Source organism: Heterodontus francisci, chromosome 4 (genome assembly GCF_036365525.1).
Source record: "Heterodontus francisci isolate sHetFra1 chromosome 4, sHetFra1.hap1, whole genome shotgun sequence".
Lineage (NCBI taxonomy): Eukaryota > Metazoa > Chordata > Chondrichthyes > Heterodontiformes > Heterodontidae > Heterodontus > Heterodontus francisci.
The window spans coordinates 78,277,199-78,297,997 of record NC_090374.1 but is presented as its reverse complement, the minus strand read 5'-3'; the positions used below and the strand labels follow the sequence as shown (position 1 = coordinate 78,297,997).

At 45.5% G+C, this 20,799-nt stretch overlaps 1 long non-coding RNA gene across 1 annotated transcript in view; it reads right to left on the bottom strand.

Moving 5' to 3' along the window:
- The window catches only part of LOC137369103 (uncharacterized), a 58,537-nt gene that overhangs the window by 23,436 nt on the left and 14,302 nt on the right, over window positions 1–20,799 (bottom strand). The window contains exon 2 of the long non-coding RNA XR_010974872.1: window positions 8,942–9,032. This is a non-coding gene — a long non-coding RNA (uncharacterized lncRNA). The remainder of the gene's footprint in view (window positions 1–8,941; window positions 9,033–20,799) is intronic.

Here is a 20,799-nt window from a genome sequence, read left to right as displayed (position 1 = left end):
TTCTGCCACATCCCCCCCTCTCTCTCTGCCACATTCCCCCCCCTCTCTCTCTCTGCCACATCCCCCCCCTCTCTCTCTCTGCCACATCCCCCCCCTCTCTCTCTCTGCCACATCCCCCCCCTCTCTCTCTCTGCCACATCCCCCCCCCTCTCTCTCTCTGCCACATCCCCCCCCCTCTCTCTCTCTGCCACATCCCCCCCCCTCTCTCTCTCTGCCACATCCCCCCCCCTCTCTCTCTCTGCCACATGCCCCCCCCTCTCTCTCTCTGCCACATCCCCCCCCTCTCTCTCTCTGCCACATCCCCCCCCTCTCTCTCTCTGCCACATCCCCCCCCCTCTCTCTCTCTGCCACATCCCCCCCCTCTCTCTCTCTGCCACATCCCCCCCCCTCTCGCTCTCTGCCACATCCCCCCCCCCTCTCTCTCTCTGCCACATCCCCCCCCCTCTCTCTCTCTGCCACACACCCCCCTCTCTCTCTCTGCCACATCCCCCCCTCTCGCTCTCTGCCACACCCCCCCCCCCTCTCGCTCTCTGCCACATCCCCCCCCCCTCTCTCTCTCTGCCACATCCCCCCCCCTCTCTCTCTCTGCCACACCCCCCCCTCTCTCTCTCTGCCACACCCCCCCCTCTCTCTCTCTGCCACACCCCCCCCTCTCTCTCTCTGCCACACCCCCCCCCTCTCTCTCTCTGCCACACCCCCCCCCTCTCTCTCTCTGCCACAACCCCCCCTCTCTCTCTCTGCCACAACCCCCCCTCTCTCTCTCTGCCACAACCCCCCCTCTCTCTCTCTGCCACACCCCCCCTCTCTCTCTCTGCCACACCCTCCCCTCTCTCTCTCTGCCACACCCCTCCTCTCTCTCTCTGCCACACCCCCCCCCTCTCTCTCTCTGCCACACCCCCCCCTCTCTCTCTCTGCCACACCCCCCCCTCTCTCTCTGCCACACCCCCCCACTCTCTCTCTGCCACATCCCCCCCCCTCTCTCTCTGCCACATCCCCCCCCCTCTCTCCTCATCCACACCCCCCCCTCTCTCTCTCTGCCACACCCTCCTCTCTCTCTCTCTGCCACACCCTCCTCTCTCTCTCTCTGCCACACCTCCCTCTCTCTCTCTGCCACACCCCCCTCTCTCTCTCTGCCACACCCCCCTCTCTCTCTCTGCCACACCCCCCTCTCTCTCTCTGCCACACCCCCCTCTCTCTCTCTGCCACACCCCCCTCTCTCTCTCTGCCACAACCCCCCTCTCTCTCTCTGCCACACCCCCCTCTCTCTCTCTGCCACACCCCCCCTCTCTCTCTCTGCCACACCCCCCTCTCTCTCTCTGCCACACCCCCCTCTCTCTCTCTGCACACCCCCCTCTCTCTCACTGCCACACCCCCCTCTCTCTCACTGCCACACCCCCCTCTCTCTCTCTGCCACACCCCCCTCTCTCTCTCTGCCACACCCCCCTCTCTCTCTCTGCCACACCCCCCTCTCTCTCTCTGCCACACCCCCCTCTCTCTCTCTGCCACACCCCCCTCTCTCTCTCTGCCACACCCCCCTCTCTCTCTCTGCCACACCCCCCTCTCTCTCTCTGCCACACCCCCCCTCTCTCTCTCTGCCACACCCCCCCTCCTCTCTCTCTCTGCCACACCCCCCCTCTCTCTCTCTGCCACACCCCCCCTCTCTCTCTCTGCCACACCCCCCCTCTCTCTCTCTGCCACACCCCCCTCTCTCTCTCTGCCCACCCCCCCTCTCTCTCTCTGCCACACCCCCCCTCTCTCTCTCTGCACACCCCCCCCTCTCTCTCTCTGCCACACCCCCCCCTCTCTCTGCCACACCCCCTCTCTCTGCCACACACCCCCCTCTCTCTGCCACCCCCCCCCCTCTCTGCCACACCCTCTCTCTGCCACACCCTCTCTCTGCCACACCCCCCCTCTCTCTCTGCCACCCTCTCTCTGCCACACCCCCCCTCTCTCTCTCTGCCACAACCCCCCCTCCATCTCTGCCACACCACCCCCCCTCCATCTCTGCCACACCCTCCAGTCTCTCTCTCTCTCTGCCACACCCCCCGCTCTCTCTCTCTCTGCCACACACCCCCCCTCTCTGCGCCACACCCCCCCTCTCTCTCTGCGCCACGCCCCCCCCTCTCTCTCTGCGCCACGCCCCCCCCTCTCTCTCTGCGCCACGCCCCCCCCCTCTCTCTCTGCGCCACGCCCCCCCCTCTCTCTCTGTGCCACGCCCCCCCCTCTCTCTCTGTGCCACGCCCCCCCCTCTCTCTCTGTGCCACGCCCCCCCCTCTCTCTGTGCCACGCCCCCCCCTCTCTCTGTGCCACGCCCCCCCCTCTCTCTGTGCCACGCCCCCCCCTCTCTCTGTGCCACGCACCCCCCTCTCTCTGTGCCACGCACCCCCCTCTCTCTGTGCCACGCACCCCCCTCTCTCTGTGCCACGCACCCCCCTCTCTCTGTGCCACGCACCCCCCTCTCTCTGTGCCACGCACCCCCCTCTCTCTGTGCCACGCCACCCCCTCTCTCTCTCTGCCACGCCACCCCCCTCTCTCTCTCTGCCACGCCACCCCCTCTCTCTCTCTGCCACGCCACCCCCTCTCTCTCTCTGCCACGCCACCCCCTCTCTCTCTCTGCCACGCCACCCCCTCTCTCTCTCTGCCACGCCACCCCCTCTCTCTCTCTGCCACGCCACCCCCTCTCTCTCTCTGCCACGCCACCCCCTCTCTCTCTCTGCCACGCCACCCCCTCTCTCTCTCTGCCACGCCACCCCCTCTCTCTCTCTGCCACGCCACCCCCTCCCTCTCTCTGCCACGCCACCCCCTCCCTCTCTCTCTCTGCCACGCCACCCCCTCTCTCTCTCTGCCACGCCCCCCCTCTCTCTCTCTGCCACGCCCCCCCTCTCTTTGTGGTTGGACAGTTTTATTTTAACCCGTGCTGGGTTTCACAGCTGACAGTTGCTGATATTGGCAACAGCGCTTCTGAACTTCATACAGGTTTTTGGCAGCCTTTTTAAAAAAAACTCGGAAAACCCTGAGTCTCAACTTGGGAAACTGTGGTTACCGCTCTCATGCAGCACCCGTCAGCTGTGAAACTGATAGCGCGATGTTTTCCAATAACATCAATCAAATTAACCACATTTCTATTTCATTTTTTCTATTACAAATAATATGCTTCTGCTTCAGCACCTTTCAATATATTTTGACTTTGCTAAGCTTTTACATAAACAACCTGAAATGATCACATAGCCACGTAAATCTTGACAAGAACATAACTACTTCCGATATGGCTAATTCTATTTGCTCTATAAACGGTATAGGGTCACACTAGTCACCAGACAGAATTAGATGAATGGAACATCAAAAACCTTTAATTCCTTTCCAGGAGCAGAGAAGAATGAATTATTAATAACTTTGATCTCTGATGTGTCAAGAAAAACTGCTGAGTCCCTTTAAAAGAAAATTCTGTTGGACCAACATTTCTGTATTTTCCAGTTACCTGTTTTGATATAGCAATTCAGGGTGTGCAGTTGCTACTGCTTCAGGTTTCCCTAAACAGTACTGTGTGTCAATATTTCTAGTAGATCCTTACCTCTTTAGCATGTTTCAGTGATCACATCATTCCCAACAAAACACAACAATGAATTTTGTTGTGCAAAAATCAGGGTATTTCTGACGAAAGCTTGTATTTGTCATACAATTTTTAAATGTATGTTTAATAGGAAGGTAATGTATGCTATAATTACTGACAAATTATATAAAAGAGGTGTTTCTTTGATAACAACATAAACCAATGCTGAGAATTGAGGGAATAGAACAGATCTGGATTCCAACACAATATTTAAAAATAAAGTATCCTAGAAGTCTCTAGGTTGTCCTGAACCTTGGGCCACTCTGTTATTGATTGCACAGCCAACTGCGCTGGATTAACAATACCAGTTCTTATTTGTATCACCATTTTGCCCTTTTAACCAAGCTGCTTCACAGTAACCCTATCAATACCATCTCTAATCAAGGCCTCAAATGGTACCAGCAAATGGACCATGATTTCTCGCACACCAGCAAAATTGAGATATTCCAGCCAAACATTGGCCAAGGGTACTTCTGTGATTTTACAAAGTTACCGAATATGAGCAACTTTTCCCTCCACATAATGGCAATCCTGCAGCAAATGGGGCTGTAATATCATGAAAGAACATCTAGCAGGAGATATTCAACTGTCAACTCTCTATTTTCCTCCTATAAAGTGGCTGTCAACAGTTGAAATGGGGGGAGTAGGTGGACACATCCACCACCTCATTGATCCCAAAACGCTAAGGTAGGCCTGTACATGAACAAGTAGCCTGCCCACCTTTTGCAGGCATAACATATGTTATTTGGGATCCTATACTAGTTGTAAGATCCCAAAGTCTTCAGGTACCAATAGTTGAAGTGTGAACTGCGCATTCTCCATCGATTTGCATCAGGTGTTCAGTGAGCCTTACCTTTATCAGCTGTACTTAAAAGGGATCACTGGAGATATCTCTGGAAAAGCGATGAAAAATTTATTTGGGAGAATATTTGTGAGGTTATAAGAAGCCTTCAGGGATTAGTTTTGTTTCCAAGCTGGACCTGGCTGCCAGTTCAACACGGGATCTACCCAATTTTCCACAATTGGTGAGCAGCAACACAGTCCCTGCAGATTGCTGCCGGCATTTAAATGAGGCCTGAACCCAAAAATGGTTTGAGCTGGCACTGACTTTAGGAAGGTGATGTAGTTGCTTTGCAGGCCTCACACCAGTTCAGGCATAAGTGTAAAATCACCCCTAGTGTCCTGTAACTCCTTTGTCTGCATCTCATTCATTTTCAATGGGTGAAGGTAAGGATACATTTTTTGTATGGCTGAAGTAACCCTGTAATGAACTAATTCAACATTCTCGAACACGACCAGGGCTACAGCATAATCGAAAGTGTCAGGGGAGTTTTTTCAAAAGTTCATTCATAAGATATGGGTGTCACTGGCAAGGCCAGTATTTTTTGCCCATCCCTAGCAGTTTTGATGCAACTGAGTGGCTTGGTAGGCCGTTTCAGAGAGCAGTTAAGAGTCAAGCATATTGGCTGTGGGTCTGGAGTCAGGTATAGGTCAGATTGGGTAAGAACAGCAGATTTCCTTCCCTAATGACATTAATGAACCAGATGGGATTTTAATGACAAACCAGTAGTTTCACAGTCACCATTAATGATACTAGCATTTTATTCCAGATTTATATTTAAGTAACTAACCAAATTTTAAATTCCCCAGCTGTCATGATGGGATTTAAACTCATGGCTGGAATTTTACGACCCCTTGCGAATGTACCACAGTGGCTCATTCCAAAGATCTAAAAGCTTTCTTGGCATGATGATAGAATAAAAATCCCATTATCATTCTGCACACCAACTAACGTGAAAGAAGAAAGAAGCACAATGTTTAGCATAGCAAACCTATTTTTCATTCTCTGATTAAGTGAGTGTGCAAAATTACGCAGATGGAGTTCACTGTGAGGAAGTATGGGGTCATTTGGATCCATGGAAACATTTCAGTAAACCTCCCGATAAAATAAAGTGACACCAGCACCAGAGAAGCAGCTGATTGGTGAGTAGCTGGCGAATCTTTAGTTATTTAAGACTTAAGTTTAATAGTCTAATAAATAGCGGCATCGCAGGGTAGCACAGTCCTGTGGAATGCCCATCCTGTTCCAGGTGGGAACTCCAAGACAATTCTCACGTCCCAGATAATCACACGTCCAGGTAGTGTAGTCAGCGGCAGCAGCTTGAGCTCCAGGTTTCGGAGACTGAGGAGCAGCTGGAGTCACTGTGGTACATTCGCAAGGCTGAGTGTTTCATGGATAGCACGTTAGCCCATTTCTAGATGTGGTCACCCCGCAACTTAAGGGTATGCAAGCAGAGAGAATGGGTGATAGCCAGACAGTCAAGGAAGACCAGGCACGTAGTGCAGGAGTCTCACTCTCCAACAGTATTCCCTTCCGAGTACAGGTGAGAATGATGGTTCCTCTGGGGTGTGCAGCCAGAACCTAGTCCATGGCACAACAGGGTGGCACGAGGAAGATTGGAAAAGCAATAGTGAAAGGGGATTCAATAGTTAGAGGAACAGGCAGGTGTTTTTGCGGCTGCAGATGGGAATCCAGGATGGTATGTTGCCTCCCTGGTCCCAGGGTCAAAGGTGTCACTAAGCGGCTGCACAGCACTCTGGTGGGGTGGGGGACATGTGGAGTGTGAACAGCCAGCGGTCATAGTCCATATCAATGACATAGGTAGAAAGAGAGATGGGGTCCTGCAGGCAGAGTTTAGGGAGCTAGGAAAGAAACTAGCAAGCAAGAACTCAAAGGTAGTAATCTCTGGATTACTCCCAGTACCATGCACAAGTGAGTATAGAAACAGGAGGATAAAACAGATGATGCGTGGCAACAGAGATGTTGCAGCAGGAAGGGCATAAGATTCCTGAGACACTGGGACTGGTTCTGGGGGAGATGGGACCTGTACAGGCCGGATGGGTTGCACCTGAACAGAGCAGGGACCAATGTCCTTGTGGGGCGATTTGCTAGTGCTATTGGGGAGATTTAAACAGTGACAGGGGTTTGGGACCAGAAGATAATATTGAAGAGGAAAACCAAGGTGCACAGAGTAGGAAACAGTTAGGTGGGTTTAGAGTAAGAGGGAATGGAATAAGGTGTATATTAGGTCTACTGTGCACGTATGTGAATATGTGGAGTGTGACAAATAATGTTGGTGAGCTGCAGGCGCAGACAGCCACGTGAAAATATGATGTTGCGGCGAAAACGGAAACCTGGCTCAAAAAAGGGCAGATCTGGCCAATGAATGTTCCTGGATACCAGGTGTCCAGGAAGAATTGGGAAGCAGAGAGACGGGGAGAGGGAGAAGAGAGACAGGGAGAGGGAGGGGACAGAGAGGGAGGGAGGGTGAGGGGACAGAGAGTGAGAGTGAAAGGATAGAGAGTGAGAGAGAGAGATCAAGAAAGTAAATCAATAAACTAATCTCATTTAAAGCTTCTGCACAACAATGTACATTTGTTGCTATTTTCATGAATAGTAAGATAAATTTTAATGCCTTTATTTTTCTGAAAGTTTCTCACTGGCCCCCCATGTAAGACAAAAATTGTAATGTTGCCCCCCACGTGAAAAGGTTGGACAACCCTGGTATACAGAAATCCAGAACAATGGAGCACAAACTTACAATTAATGCCAGGCCTTCAAGAGCAAAATAAGTAAGTGCTTTTTCACACAAGAGAAGTGGGAATCTGAAACTAGCTCTCTAAAAGGCTATGAATGCTAGGGCAATTCAAATTTTCAAGATTGAGATCAACAGAGGGGGAGAAAAGTATGTTCGCTGTTTCAAGTGGCACTACACTGACTGCATTGATTCCTCGAGGATACAGGGTGCTGCTGGCTGCTAGCTGTACACCATTCCTCATTGATATCATTGAAGAACACCGGCCTGCCCCTGTGGAATCAACGTAGTCTGTGCAGTGCCGTAAACATATTTTTCCCCCAATATATTTGTCGTAGATGAGTGTATCAGTAATATTGGTCATAGATGGCTAAATGGAGTTGAGGTACAGATCAGCCATGATCTACTGGAATGGCAGAACAAGATCTACGGAGTGAATAACCTACTCAAGTTTGTTTAGCACCTGCTAAGAAATAAAAGATTTCAAATAAATATTAACTTTCACAAACTAATCGAGGAAAATTTTCAAAGCTACAACTAACCTGCAGTTTAAGGGGTATTTTAACCCTTCTTTCTCCCTACCTCCGACCATACACACCCAAATGGTTACATTTAACTAGAAGTATGTCTTTTTATGTATCCATATGCTCAAGTCCTAGAATCCACAATCTTCTAGCTCAATGGTCAGCGTTCTACAAGCTAAGCTGGCATAATGATCATTGTAGATATGTTTGTGGCATTTGTTCAGCCACTTAATCTCTTCTGTAATGCTGTATTTATAATACATACATCAGATTGCAGTATTATGTCAGGCCTAGGAGTAGAGTGTAGCCAGCTGATGGAATGATTTCAATGAAAAATACTAACTTTATAGGGAATAAATAGCACTCCTTCACATACAACTACTGTTAACTCTATCAGTGCAATGTACAAACAATAAAGTTTAACTGCATGATTTTGTAGTGTGGCCCGATTCTTAGTAATTGCAAACATGAAACCATTAATAATCATCTTTGTACAGTGCAAGAATTTATCTAGATAAACACATGATCTTCTAAACTGTTCTAAACCATCCGGTTATTCCATGTATAAAATTGCACCTTTCTAAATACATTTTTGAATCATAACTTATATCTGTATTTCTGGTAGGTGTCCAAATACAGCTGTGGAAAAGTGAGGTCCATAACTTAGCACTCGACTACACTGGGTCAGTGTCTTTAGATGTAAAACAAATTGTATTGTATTACAGTACTGGGTCAGCTGGGAATGGAAAATTATTTTGTAGGGGAACAAGCTTGCTGCTCTCTACTTATTTCCTTTAAAAGAAAAAACCAAAGCAAAAAAGAAAACAAAGTGATCATGTCTGTAGCTTCAAACATTTAAAACATCAACTTATCCAAGTGACCTCCACTGCAAAGGTTTGCTTTCACAGCTGTCTCTCTTGTTAAAGTCATGGAATGGTCTCTGTTTCAAGTGCTGCACAGATGGAAAATTTGCTTCAGGACCCCAAATTCCAGAGAATGCTTGCAAATGAGTTCCATACTAAGCATCCCAGTAAAAGATATGTTAATTGCATAATAATGAGGACATTTAAATTTTTTAACAAAGCATCATTTAAAAGGAGTTTTACCACTTAGTGCACCTGCACTTGGCTCCTAACTCAACGATGATAAATGCTTCAGCTTCATGATGGTAACAACAACTAGATAATGTCTTTTATTGCTGATCATTTTACCTTGTGCTTTCAATTTACAGCCACTTTTGATTAGCCATCTTAATCTTATATTGCACGATCGCTACTGTTTTCTAATAAGCCTTTTAATCACCTGCAAGAAAACAAAAAGAAATCAAAACTGAGTAGTCAAATTGCTATTTTGATTTCATCCTTGTAATAATTAGCCCTTACAGATTGTGAGTATCCCATGACTGTCATCAACCTTCCTCAGAGACCAGCTGGCATAAAAGATCATTCGAGGCAAAAGAACCCTGGTCTTTTCCCCTTCCTCGGAAGTCCTATCACACACCCTCTTCACAAAAAATATATGTTGTGCTCTCTTCCATGCAGCATTTTATCCTCAAACCATCAGAAAATAAAACTGCCGCAAAAAAATTCTTCTGATGCAGACAAGTGCAACCAATGGGCAGCCATCTCCCATCAGTCCCCAGTTAAATTCATGAGGCATTTGTCCTTGCTGTAGTTGTTTTTGTCTCTGGCAGTTGCTCTGTCAACTAAAGTACAAACAAATGCAACCATCTTTTGTTTAGGATTTAAGAACTTGCGTTACTGGATGTGCCTGCTGAATTTGTGTTTCACTACTGTTTCATGTTAGCGGTGTAATTTTTTTTTATTCAAATAAAACGTAGATATCAAATTGCTAAAGAAAGACATACAATTCAGCCACACATAGATCAGACAGATTTGTAGAATTCAAGAGTGATCTGTTAGAAGCCAAAACCTTGGATTTCAGAACACTGAAAAAAAATTATATATTGACTTTTCAAACGAGCTCACAAGTAGAAATCTGTTGCAAATGACATCATCATATACAATATGCTGTTAATTGTTTCTCATGCCTAGTTACTTTTGCAGCATTTAAAATGATAGGACTTTGGATATGAATTACATTACTCGTTTGCAAGTTTCATCTACGCAAAAAAAAATCGTCCCAAAGGTAAACACAAAACCTAGCAGCAGAGTAAAGACAATGATCACCACCATTGACAGTACATGTTATTGTTGCTTTTTGTCATGCAGGCCCCCCACTTGCCAAGAATGAGGAACATTAATTTCACCACATGCACATTAAATTTCAAATTGTTGCTGGGAAGAGAAGGCCTCTGTTATAAGGAATTGCCAGGCCCCTTGCCGGAAAGACATTTTTGCATACTGGCAGGTGGTGTTGAAAACAAGGAGCTATCCCCTGCTCCCATACAATACACAGAACAGTACACTACCAAACGCATCTTCCCCTCCCTTCCCCTGTCAGCATTCCAAAGGGATCGTTCCCTCCGCGACACCCTGGTCCACTCCTCCATTACCCCCACCACCTCATCCCCGTCCCATGCAATCGCAGGAGGTGTAATACCTGCCCATTTACCTCCTCTCTCCTCACTATCCCAGGCCCCAAACACTCCTTTCAGGTGAAGCAGCGATTTATTTGTACTTCTTTCAATGTAGTATACTGTATTCGCTGCTCACAATGTGGTCTCCTCTACATTGGGGAGACCAAATGCAGATTGGGTGACCGCTTTGTAGAACATCTCCGCTCAGTCTGCAAGCAGGACCCTGAGCTTCCGGTTGCTTGCCATTTCAACACTCCCCCCTGCTCTCATGCTCACATCTCTATCCTGGGCTTGCTGCAGTGTTCCACTGAACATCAACGCAAGCTCGAGGAACAGCATCTCATTTTCCGATTAGGCACACTACAGCCTGCCGGACTGAACATTGAGTTCAATAATTTCAGAGCATGACGGGTCCCCCATTTTACTTTTATTTTTAGTTAATTTTTCTTTTTTACATTTTTTATAATTTTTTTCTTTTGTTCATTTCATTGCCGTTTGTTCAGTTTGCTTACCCACTGTTTTTTTTCATGTTTGTACAATCTGCTGTTCAATCTTCAGTTCGTTAACACCTTATCTGTACAAATGCTTTGTCTTTCAACATACCATTAACATATTGTTTGCCTTTGCTCCATGACCTCTTGGTCAGCTATGTGGCCTTGTCCAATCTACACCTTCTCCTTTGTTATCTCTTGCCCCACCCCCGGCTCACTTGCTTATAACCTTTGACATTTCTAATATTTGCTAGCTCCGAAGAAGGGTCACTGACCCGAAACGTTAACTCTGCTTCTCTTTCCACAGATGCTGCCAGATCTGCTGAGTGGTTCCAGCATTTCTTGTTTTTATTTCAGATTTCCAGCATCCGCAGTATTTTGCTTTTATAATACACAGAACAGACCCGGTCAAACCAGTCAGTCACGTGACCACCCTGCTGGCCAACTTGGGAAGTTTTAAATTGTAGACACAGTGTTTGAACTGACAGAAAGCTCTTGGCTCCTGGACTGAAGTAGAACTCCTCTCCTCCTGTCTGCTCCCACCTCTTTCTCACCAGCTTAGGAATCCATTGAAGACACATGAACCCCGAGAGAGAAAAGTCTCCTACAGTGAAGAAGAATACAGGGCCCCAACGAAAAGCAAGAATTACCTACAAGCAAGGACTCTACAGTGAGCTCGAAGACCTGTAACAAAAAACTCTTCAGATATTGCCTCAAACCTTTCCACTTTATTTTTCTTCTGCTCTTTTCTGTCTCTATTTGCATGTGCGTATCACGTATGCATGCTAGCATGAGGCGTGACGTGTATCCGTAGACGTTTACCAAATTATTCGAGCTTTTAGTTTAAGTTTTAATAAATTTCACCTTTCTTCTTTAAACCCAAGAAAGCCTGTTTGTGCTCATTTCTTTGCCTTATAATTGGAAGGCGGTGAACAAGGATTCACCAAGGGGGAGCTCAAAATATGGTGTGTTTAAAATTAAACCCTGTTACAGTAAGACCAGGCAAAGGCTGAGAGGGACCCCTAGATACCTTTCTCACCTGGTCGTAACACTTTTGCTTTAACATTTCAAACAGTCCGATGTAACACAAAGCACAATTGGGTTTCCACAAGATTTCAAGTAGAAGATGCAACTTCTTCCTCATATAGACAAATGGCCAAGGAGGGAAACAGAAAGCAACTTTCACATTAGGCAAAGCTTTGCTGAGACACTTAACTATAGCTTCTATCGCAGTCTGATAGTGTCCAGACTGCTCGTTCTCTTCTGGTTTTGTTTCTTATCTCACCTCCACACAGCAAGAATCACAGGATCATTCTTACTCGTGGAATCCTGCCACCACAAATGGCCATATGGGTTTAATGTATTATGCATGAGAATCAGCATAACAACAGCTGATTCAAAGCCTGCAGCTACAAAGTGGGCTCAAGAGGAAAGCATTAAAATCAAATGTCATTTACCTTCATGATATTAATTTTGCAATTGAACAACTCAGACCCACTATATTCATTAATTCACCGCATTTAACCACTACCCTGATCTGCATAATTACTATCAAAGAAAGTATGAAGAAAAATTCAAAGCAGCACTGGGCTTTTTCAGGTCAAATTTATTGTCTCTCTGCCTCCTGTACCAGATGGACACGCTGGGCTGAAATTTATGAGTGAGCCACAATTCGTGGTGGCGCGCTCTGCTGTCGGTGGTCTTCAGGCACAGATGCGCCGTCGCTGAGTCCCGGCGATATTTCACGCAGGGGCTCATTTAAATGAAGGGGGTGGAACGGCCGCCCCTGATGACAGAGGGGGCAGCCACTGCGACGCTGGCAACGGCGTCCAGTGCCACCATGCATGAGCCAGCACCATTTTTAAAGGGCTTCAAGCCCTGACAGATGATTTCAAACTTTTAAAGGACATCACCTTTTATGTCAACAAAAACACTTAAGCCCCTCCTCCACCCCTCCCCCCCCCCACAAATGATCAAACAATATATTTATTTCACCTTCCCTCACAAAAAACTATTTTTGCTGGTCCCGACCTTCCACCCCTAAACTGCATAATCTTTGCCCTTCAACCCCTTCCCACCATCCCCTCAGCAAATGAAACAATTTTAATCGCTCTTTTGACCCCACCCTGAGAATTTCACTCCTCCCCCCTCCCCATCAGTGTCACGCTTCGGAACTCCGAACCCCCCACCACGATCCCTGGCGCCGGAGGCCTCATAAAATTCAACCCAGTGTACCCGAGGAGGAAATGCCCAGGTCATTATCAGAGCAGAGCCTTGTGCTGGGAATGTGGGGATAAGTAGGAGAGGAAGTATGACATAAACAGGAGTGCATCTGACCGTCAACCTTGGAACCTTTAGGCTGTGAAGACCAAGCTGAGAAGAAAAAGAGTGCATGTCAGCAGCTACTTGCCATTGTTGGGTTGCTCCCAGCCCTCTCCCCCATCACCCATTCCTTCCCCCACAAACCCTATGATCCAAGAAGGACCCGACAAAGACCCTTATTTCAGGTGTCCTTTATTGGGTGCCTCTTGGATGGACAGAGGAATTAAGATGGGAGCAGTCCCTCCTGTCTCATTTTATTTCCAATGCTGGGCCTCCACCTATTCCAGATGTGAGCCCAGTTATGCTTAATTGGAGTCCCCCGACCACCCCCTCCCCATGGTCCTTGAGAGGATGCAGAGGAGATTTATTAGAATGGTTCCAGGGATGGGGGATTTTAGTTACAAGGTTAGGTTGGAAAAGCTCCACTTGTTCTTGGACCAAAGGTGATTGAGGGGAAATTTAATAGAAGTGTACAAGTTTATGACAGGCTTAGATATGTTAGACAAGGAAAAACTGTTCTCATTAACTAATGGTACAAGGACTAAGGCTCACAGATTGAAGTTTTTGGGTAAGAGATGCAGGGGGAATATGAGGAAGAACTTTTTAATGCAGTGGGTGGAAATGACCTGGAACTCGCTGCCCACAAGGGTGGTGTAAGTGGAGACAATCAATGACTTCAAACAGAAATTGGATGGTCACTTGAAGGAAATAAACTTGCAGGGCTGCAGGGAGTGAGCAAGGGAGTGGGACTGACTGGATAGCTCCGTAGAAAGCTGGCATGAACCAGATGGGCCGAATGGCCTTCTTCTGTTCCACAAATGACTCCATGACTCTAAATTTGAGACCTGTGTAGTGAGTGTGGAAATCTGACATAATGACCCTGTTATTTACCAAAAAGCAAGGATAGCGTGAGCAAGAGCAAAAATGGCCACAGAATCTGGCATGGCTGGTAACGCAGAGCTCCTGCTGAATTTAACAGCAGAACTTCATTATGATTTCTTTCTTCCATTTCCTGTTGAACAGCTGCATGCCAATGGGAGGACTCCGCAGCCATGGTTCCTTGGGGATGGTTGTCAGCAATCGGAGGGGGGCGGGGGGGGGGGGGGTGGGGGTGAAGGTCAGACGCGATACTGGCATACAGAGCGAGGCATCAAGCCTTGGTAGGGGTGAAGAGACGACATTACAACAGGGTAAAAAGACAGAACATCGGGACTTGGGGGGGATGGGGACGGGGCGGTGGTGAAGGAGGTCTGCAATCACGGCAGGGGTGAGAGAGTGGCTGTGATTAGTGAGTGGGCATGGCCAAAGGCTTCCATAAGGGGACAGAGGCAGCATTCCACCTCCTCCTGGCACTGCTATAAAAGGCACTGTGTAGTCAGCAGCTCCTGCCTTCCTTTCACTGCCAGGTTTCCTGACCCCCACCCCCCTCAACCCGACCAGTCAATTTTAAATCAGGCTCCCAAAGCACCGTGGGAGCCCCATTTAAATATCTTAATGAGGATCCACCTTTCCACTGCAGGACACTCTGGCACCTTGAATACTTGCCACTGTAAAAATGGCAATTGGCTTTTAAGCAGTGGGTTGAAGACGAGTTCCCCGATTTTTCACTTTTAGCCTCCGACCTTCACCTGACTGTCATGGGGTGTTAATATCGAGGCCAATGAGTCTCCAACCCCTTTTCCTCTTTGCTGTGCCTGGGGACTCAGCATTTCCTAATTACAGCTGAGGAAAATCTCTCCCATGCCTTTCTAAAGAAAACAAGTCCAAATGAATGGCAATGAGGCTCTAGATGTCTCACACCTCAAAGATTTAATTTATAAAGTCAGACACTAAACTAATCTGATGAAGATACTCTGAGTGCCTCATTTGGCGTACTGTTTTTTTAAATTTTACATGTCCATCAGATCATTTGATGCCTTCCGTTGGTATTCTCTGGCAAACCTAAACATTAAAACTCTAAATTCAGAATGAATGCAAATACAATATCTATTTAGAAAATTTCCAGTACCTCTATGAATGGCTCTATTTTTCTAAATGCCATGCTACTTGAGTGCTGTCTGCGTTTTATTGTAGATATTTCTAGCTTTGCTTTTTCCCTTCTTGCATCTGATGTCCATTCCCTCAATAAAGGAAAGAAAATGAACAGTTCACAGTTTCATCCAAGTCTTCAAACACCAGTAGTGTTCAGTTGTTCAAGAAGATGCACTTACATTAGATTCACTTATAGAGAAACACAGAATGTGAACCCTTTCTTCATTCGGTCTATTGAACAAGAACTAAAGAGCCACTTTGACTGCTAAATCTTCGCAAGCTCTTTAAAGATTTGTCTGACAACTGCTGAATTCAAATTTAAGCATAACTGCCAAGTTATTTAAATCTTTTAAACCTTCCTGAACAGGTCTGAATACATCGTGTCAAAGAAATCAATTGGTTAATTTCTTTTTAATACTTAAATTTGACTTATCAATACTAATTCTCTGTCTTTCGAATGGAATTCCAGAAAGAGTCACAAAAGCAACATAGTTTGATCACTCTGTGACATGTCTTGCATGCACCGTGTTGCTGCGTAATTTTGAATGACTTCAATGTTCATCATATTGCATTGCTATGTAATACTGAAAAACTTGTTGACCAAATTTTTTTATAATACCGCTATGTCACCGTGGTATGCCAGTTAAAATAAGATACTTTGTATTTATTTTTGTGTCTGGCGCTTAGATGACTGCCAACACGTCACAAGGCGATGAACCACCTCTTCATAGTGCCACCCAGCTTTATGAATAATGTTGACTTTGTACCTGTTCCAGTTCATCATTTGCAGGTTCTTTATGTTGTTTTTTGCAATATTTGTTATTTGAGTTGGAACAATTACATTGATCTCACATGATCTTTTTGCAGCAGATGGCAGGAAAATTTCTCCAATGGTTTATGGAACCTTGCTATCTGCAAAATGGTTGCCATGTTCATTTACATTACAATAATTCACTTTAAGAAAGTCGTTTGATATGAAGCGCTTTGAGACATGATAATAAATGCAAGAGCTTCCATTTTTTCTCTTTAATGCCCATCACTGTAGAAGAATGGAGAATATAGCTGCTGTTGATCGATATGAGAAAATAGCTTCAGTTTGCATCCGGTTGCATTTGCATGAGCAGCATGGGAAAGACACTGCACATGCTCAGGATACAGCAACTCCATCATTATTTTAAAAATAAAATTTGGGAGTGGAATCATTATCCACGAAGACAAAATGCCTTACAGATGCTGCCTGGATAATGAGAGCTTGTGCATGTGGTGTTGCCATGGTTACTAATGCTCATGTAGATTTACAAACACATCCAAAAATGCAAGCATCACCTGGCAGTCACCCTGATATTTAATAAAATACGGCAGTTTCACAAGACTACTTGTTGGTTATACAGATTCTTTTTTGATACTTCTTATTGGCCAATGCCTAAACACTCAGGATTTTCAACAATAGAAATAAAATGTACCACTTAATGTTCTGTACAGGAATGACACTGGGAACATAGTCACGAGAAAGACAGCAGCAACATTTGGTCATCTGTTTCCTTAGAGTAAGATGTTCCAGTTCAGCGAGTCACTTTCTGTACTTGGCGTAATGTGACAGTAAGCTCTGGGGCTCAAACAAACATCTTATGCTACCAATGTGTTCACCTGCAAGAGCTTTCAACTGGAACACAAGCAGCCTGTACCAGATCCACCAACTAATGAAAGTGTAGTAACACTGCAGTGGCACAGTGGAAACTCATTAAAGCCTATAAATATTCAACAAGTGACCTGACCTCACAAACCACAAGCGACCTTACTCAAAGACTGCAAAGGTCAGCCTGTGAGTTCAATATTTATTGACTTCATACCAGCTTGCACTGAATAGTCAATTCACTTCATACTTTTTAAAGCTGTTTTTAAACAATAAATAACCTTTTTACATTTTTCAGACTGAAATTTGTTGCCCAGATGGTAGAATAATAATCCACTATCGCAGTAGGGGCAGGAGTTGGGTGGGGGAGGGATATAGTGGGAAATCTTCTGGAAATACTGTAATTTTATTTTAGGTCAGGATCCTGTGGATATCACTAGGCAAGGTGATGCATGGGACAATCAGAAAGCAGAAGCTGTGGAAAACCATCATTGAAGGTTAGGTGATTTATCACAGGAAACATGCCTGGAAATAATAGGGAGGTTGTGAGTAAATCACAGTTGAGATGCAGTGCTACTCCAACTCTAATTTCAACAAGCCACGCAAAAAGAAAGTTATGTTATATCATCACCATATCCAAAGGAGAGGCAAGTGCTAATTCTCAGCGGTACTCCTGCTAGCAAGATTAGCTGTTCGGTCAGTTCACAACACAGTACAGCGAGCTCGTCACTGGTATCAGACCCACCGGCCGTCCATGTCTCCGCTATAAAGACATCTGCAAACGCGACATGAAGTCACGTGACACTGATCACAAGTCGTGGGAGTCAGTTGCCAGCATTCGCCAGAGCTGGCGGGCAGCCATAAAGGCGGGGCTAAAGTGTGGCGAGTCGAAGAGACTTAGTAGTTGGCAGGAAAAAAGACAGAGGCGCAAGGGGAGAGCCAACTGTGCAACAGCCCCGACAAACAAATTTCTCTGCAGCACCTGTGGAAAAGCCTGTCACTCTAGAATTGGCCTTTATAGCCACTCCAGGCGCTGCTTCACAAACCACTGACCACCTCCAGGCACGTATCCATTGTCTCTCGAGATAAGGAGGCCCAAAAGAAGAAACTCCTGCTAGCAAGATTAACTGTTCAGTCAGTTCACAACTCCCCTAAATTGAATTCCTCAACTCCAGCCAAACAGCTGGGACAACTTAGATGACTCTGCCGAAAACAAGCTTGTGTAGCAAGAGAGTTAATGGTAAAATGGACACAAGTTCAGAAACTATGGTAATCCTTTCACAAACACCACAAAAATAAGTACAATTCAACTTAAAGACAAATTAATACCATTTTAACCTTAGCATGTCACATATTCAATGAAAAATAAGAAGAGTAGAGAATATGGGGAGCAAGTAGACTGAGATTCCAACAAGATGTGGCAGTCTCTCCAGCATTACTACTGTCTTTTAGCAAACCTGATTAGCCAGCTTGTACTCTTCTGGTCTAATCCATGATTAAGGCTCGCGATGTGTCTCAGCAATGGATTCTCATCAAATCCCATATCACTGTGACCCTATATGATGCTACTATTAAAATTGCTACCGCCAGCTGCCAAACTTGCTAGACCCAGTGGCTTACGTGGAGAAAAATATCAGGGTAAACTTGATGAGCCAAATGGACTGCTTCTGTTCTCTGACACTGTATGATCCTAAGCACTTCTGAAGTGGAATGACCACTGTTAAGTCAGCAAATGTGACAAATGTTCAGTGCCAGCAATGTACAACAAACAGCAAAGACCAGTTAAACTTTATTTTTCTGGTGGTATTAGGAAATCTATTGCCTCCACAGTCTTCTGGGGTAGAGAATTCCATAGATTCATCACCCTCTGAGTGAAGAAAGTATAATTTGGAGGAGGAGCATTGTCCTGTACACATTATTTGTATTATGTCAAATAAAAACATCTTTTACCAAAGGGACAGGTCTGCTAAAATGTCCATCATGGGTTGGTGCCAAGTTTGGCAGCTCTGAGAGAAATTATTATTTTATCACACCGTAAAGAGTCAGTCGTATGGGATTTGTTAGGGGTTCTCATACTGCGACAAATTTGGCTTTAACCACAGACTGGACTGAGAGGTGTACCACAACAGCGTAAGCTGCCCAATCGGGATTGTTAAAAGATATTACTGCTGGATGGACTGCCAGAGATTGTTGGGAAAGAAAGGGAATGATCACAGGAGGACTGTGGCACCTTGTTATTTTAAACAAGATAAATGTTTCCAGAACAGGGCAAAATTTTCCCAGTAATTTTCCCATCTCAAAATAGAACACCCTATAGCTGTTAAGTTATCACAATAGTTAACAAAGCCAGCTGAGAAGAATCATGTTCAAATAAGCATTCAGATTTGAATTTAAACAGAACATATTCTGAATTGGAGTCAGTTTTACTATTTGTTATAAGGCCAGACAAAAGGCCCACATACTGCTATTTAAAAAACAAACTTAATAGACAGATCTGCAATGGAAAATTTTGGAAGCTTTGCAATAAATTGCAATATTTTGTCCACATCCCTCCCAACACAACTAATTAAAAAAGTGGTAATTTGGAGTAAAAAAGGATGTCGTGCACCATTATGTGATGTTGAGATTGGGACAAACGCAGATGACTTGTGGCTCACCTGCACCAGAGAAAGGAGCAAACTCCAAGCAGTTGTAACTATTTAGTCCCATAACTAGCAACATAACCATTGCATTATTGAAGAGTAGTGGTCTCCAGTAGTTTAAACCTGTCTCCCTCTTTCTTACCTCCACCGCCTGCACTTTACCAATTCTACAGTGCTAGAAATAAACAGGTAGAATTTTGTCTGGGCCTAAACTCAGTGCTGTGGAGGTAACATGTGCCCAAAACAAGAGGCCCAAGATTGGCATGAAATTATGCATTAGAATTTTGTTTACAAGCTGCTGCCACCTGTAGTGTCCCCACAGGCAACTTGCATATTCTGGGTCATGAGTGTAGAACACGAAAGCAGAAATGTTTGACTCAGTGGCAGCGGCCCAAAAGTAATTCCTAAAAGGAGGGTTGGAAAAGGCTAAAGGGAGAGTGGGTGCGATTGCACCACATGTGCAGTCAGGGGAGCAGTCCAGCTTCTCCTGCTTTTATAGAAAAAATAATCCCTGCCCCACTAACCGCACCCCCCGCCCCACCACCGTCAGAGACAAATTTTGCAGAGAGCTCCTTCAACGGGGGTTAGGCTGGGTCAAAATCCTGAAACTTTCTACTTAACAGCATTCGTGGGAGCACCTTCACCACATGGACTGCATCAGTTCAAAATGAAAGTCCACCACCACCTTCTCAAGGGCAATAAAAGTCAGCCTTGCCAGCAACAGATACATCCAGAAAATGACTAAAAAAATGTAACATGTGCATGAAGCCTACTGCCTGTTTTAGGCAGCTGCCGGTTGCAAAAAAAAGTAGACTCTACAAATTTAGAAGTGGGCAAAATGTCTGTGCAAATTGGGTACAAGCCAATCCACTGATAAATAGGTCAGCTTTGCACCTATTTTAAACCCACAAATAAGAGCAGCACATACCAATTTCTAACCCAAAGTCACCAGGATTTTTAAATATGGATAGCTGCAGAACCATAAATTCCAACAAAGAAAGATCTACATAGCTTCAGTTGATTTTCAGCCTTCCTCTTACATTGCAGTACGTATGGTACATGAGTAAAAGGATTGAAATGCTTCTCCAAATTAACACCTTGTTCATGACTGAAGGCTTGTAGGGAAAATAACATTCTAAGTAACTTTTTGATGGTTTGATATCAATATATCCCTATAGAAAATCTGGCAGGTATATCAAAATGATCAACTGCATAAAAATCCTCCTTCTAAAAATAATCTGTGTCTTAACATTCCTCCAGGCAGCAACATGAAAGGCTGCCACTTTTGTTGAAGATTAATCAATGCTTTAATTATTGTTTTAATCTAGCAGCAAAAATTGAAGTGCATGGGTCTAGTAAAAGCTGTCACTATTGTATAGGCTTCAATTCACCTGTGCCTCCCCATGAGTAC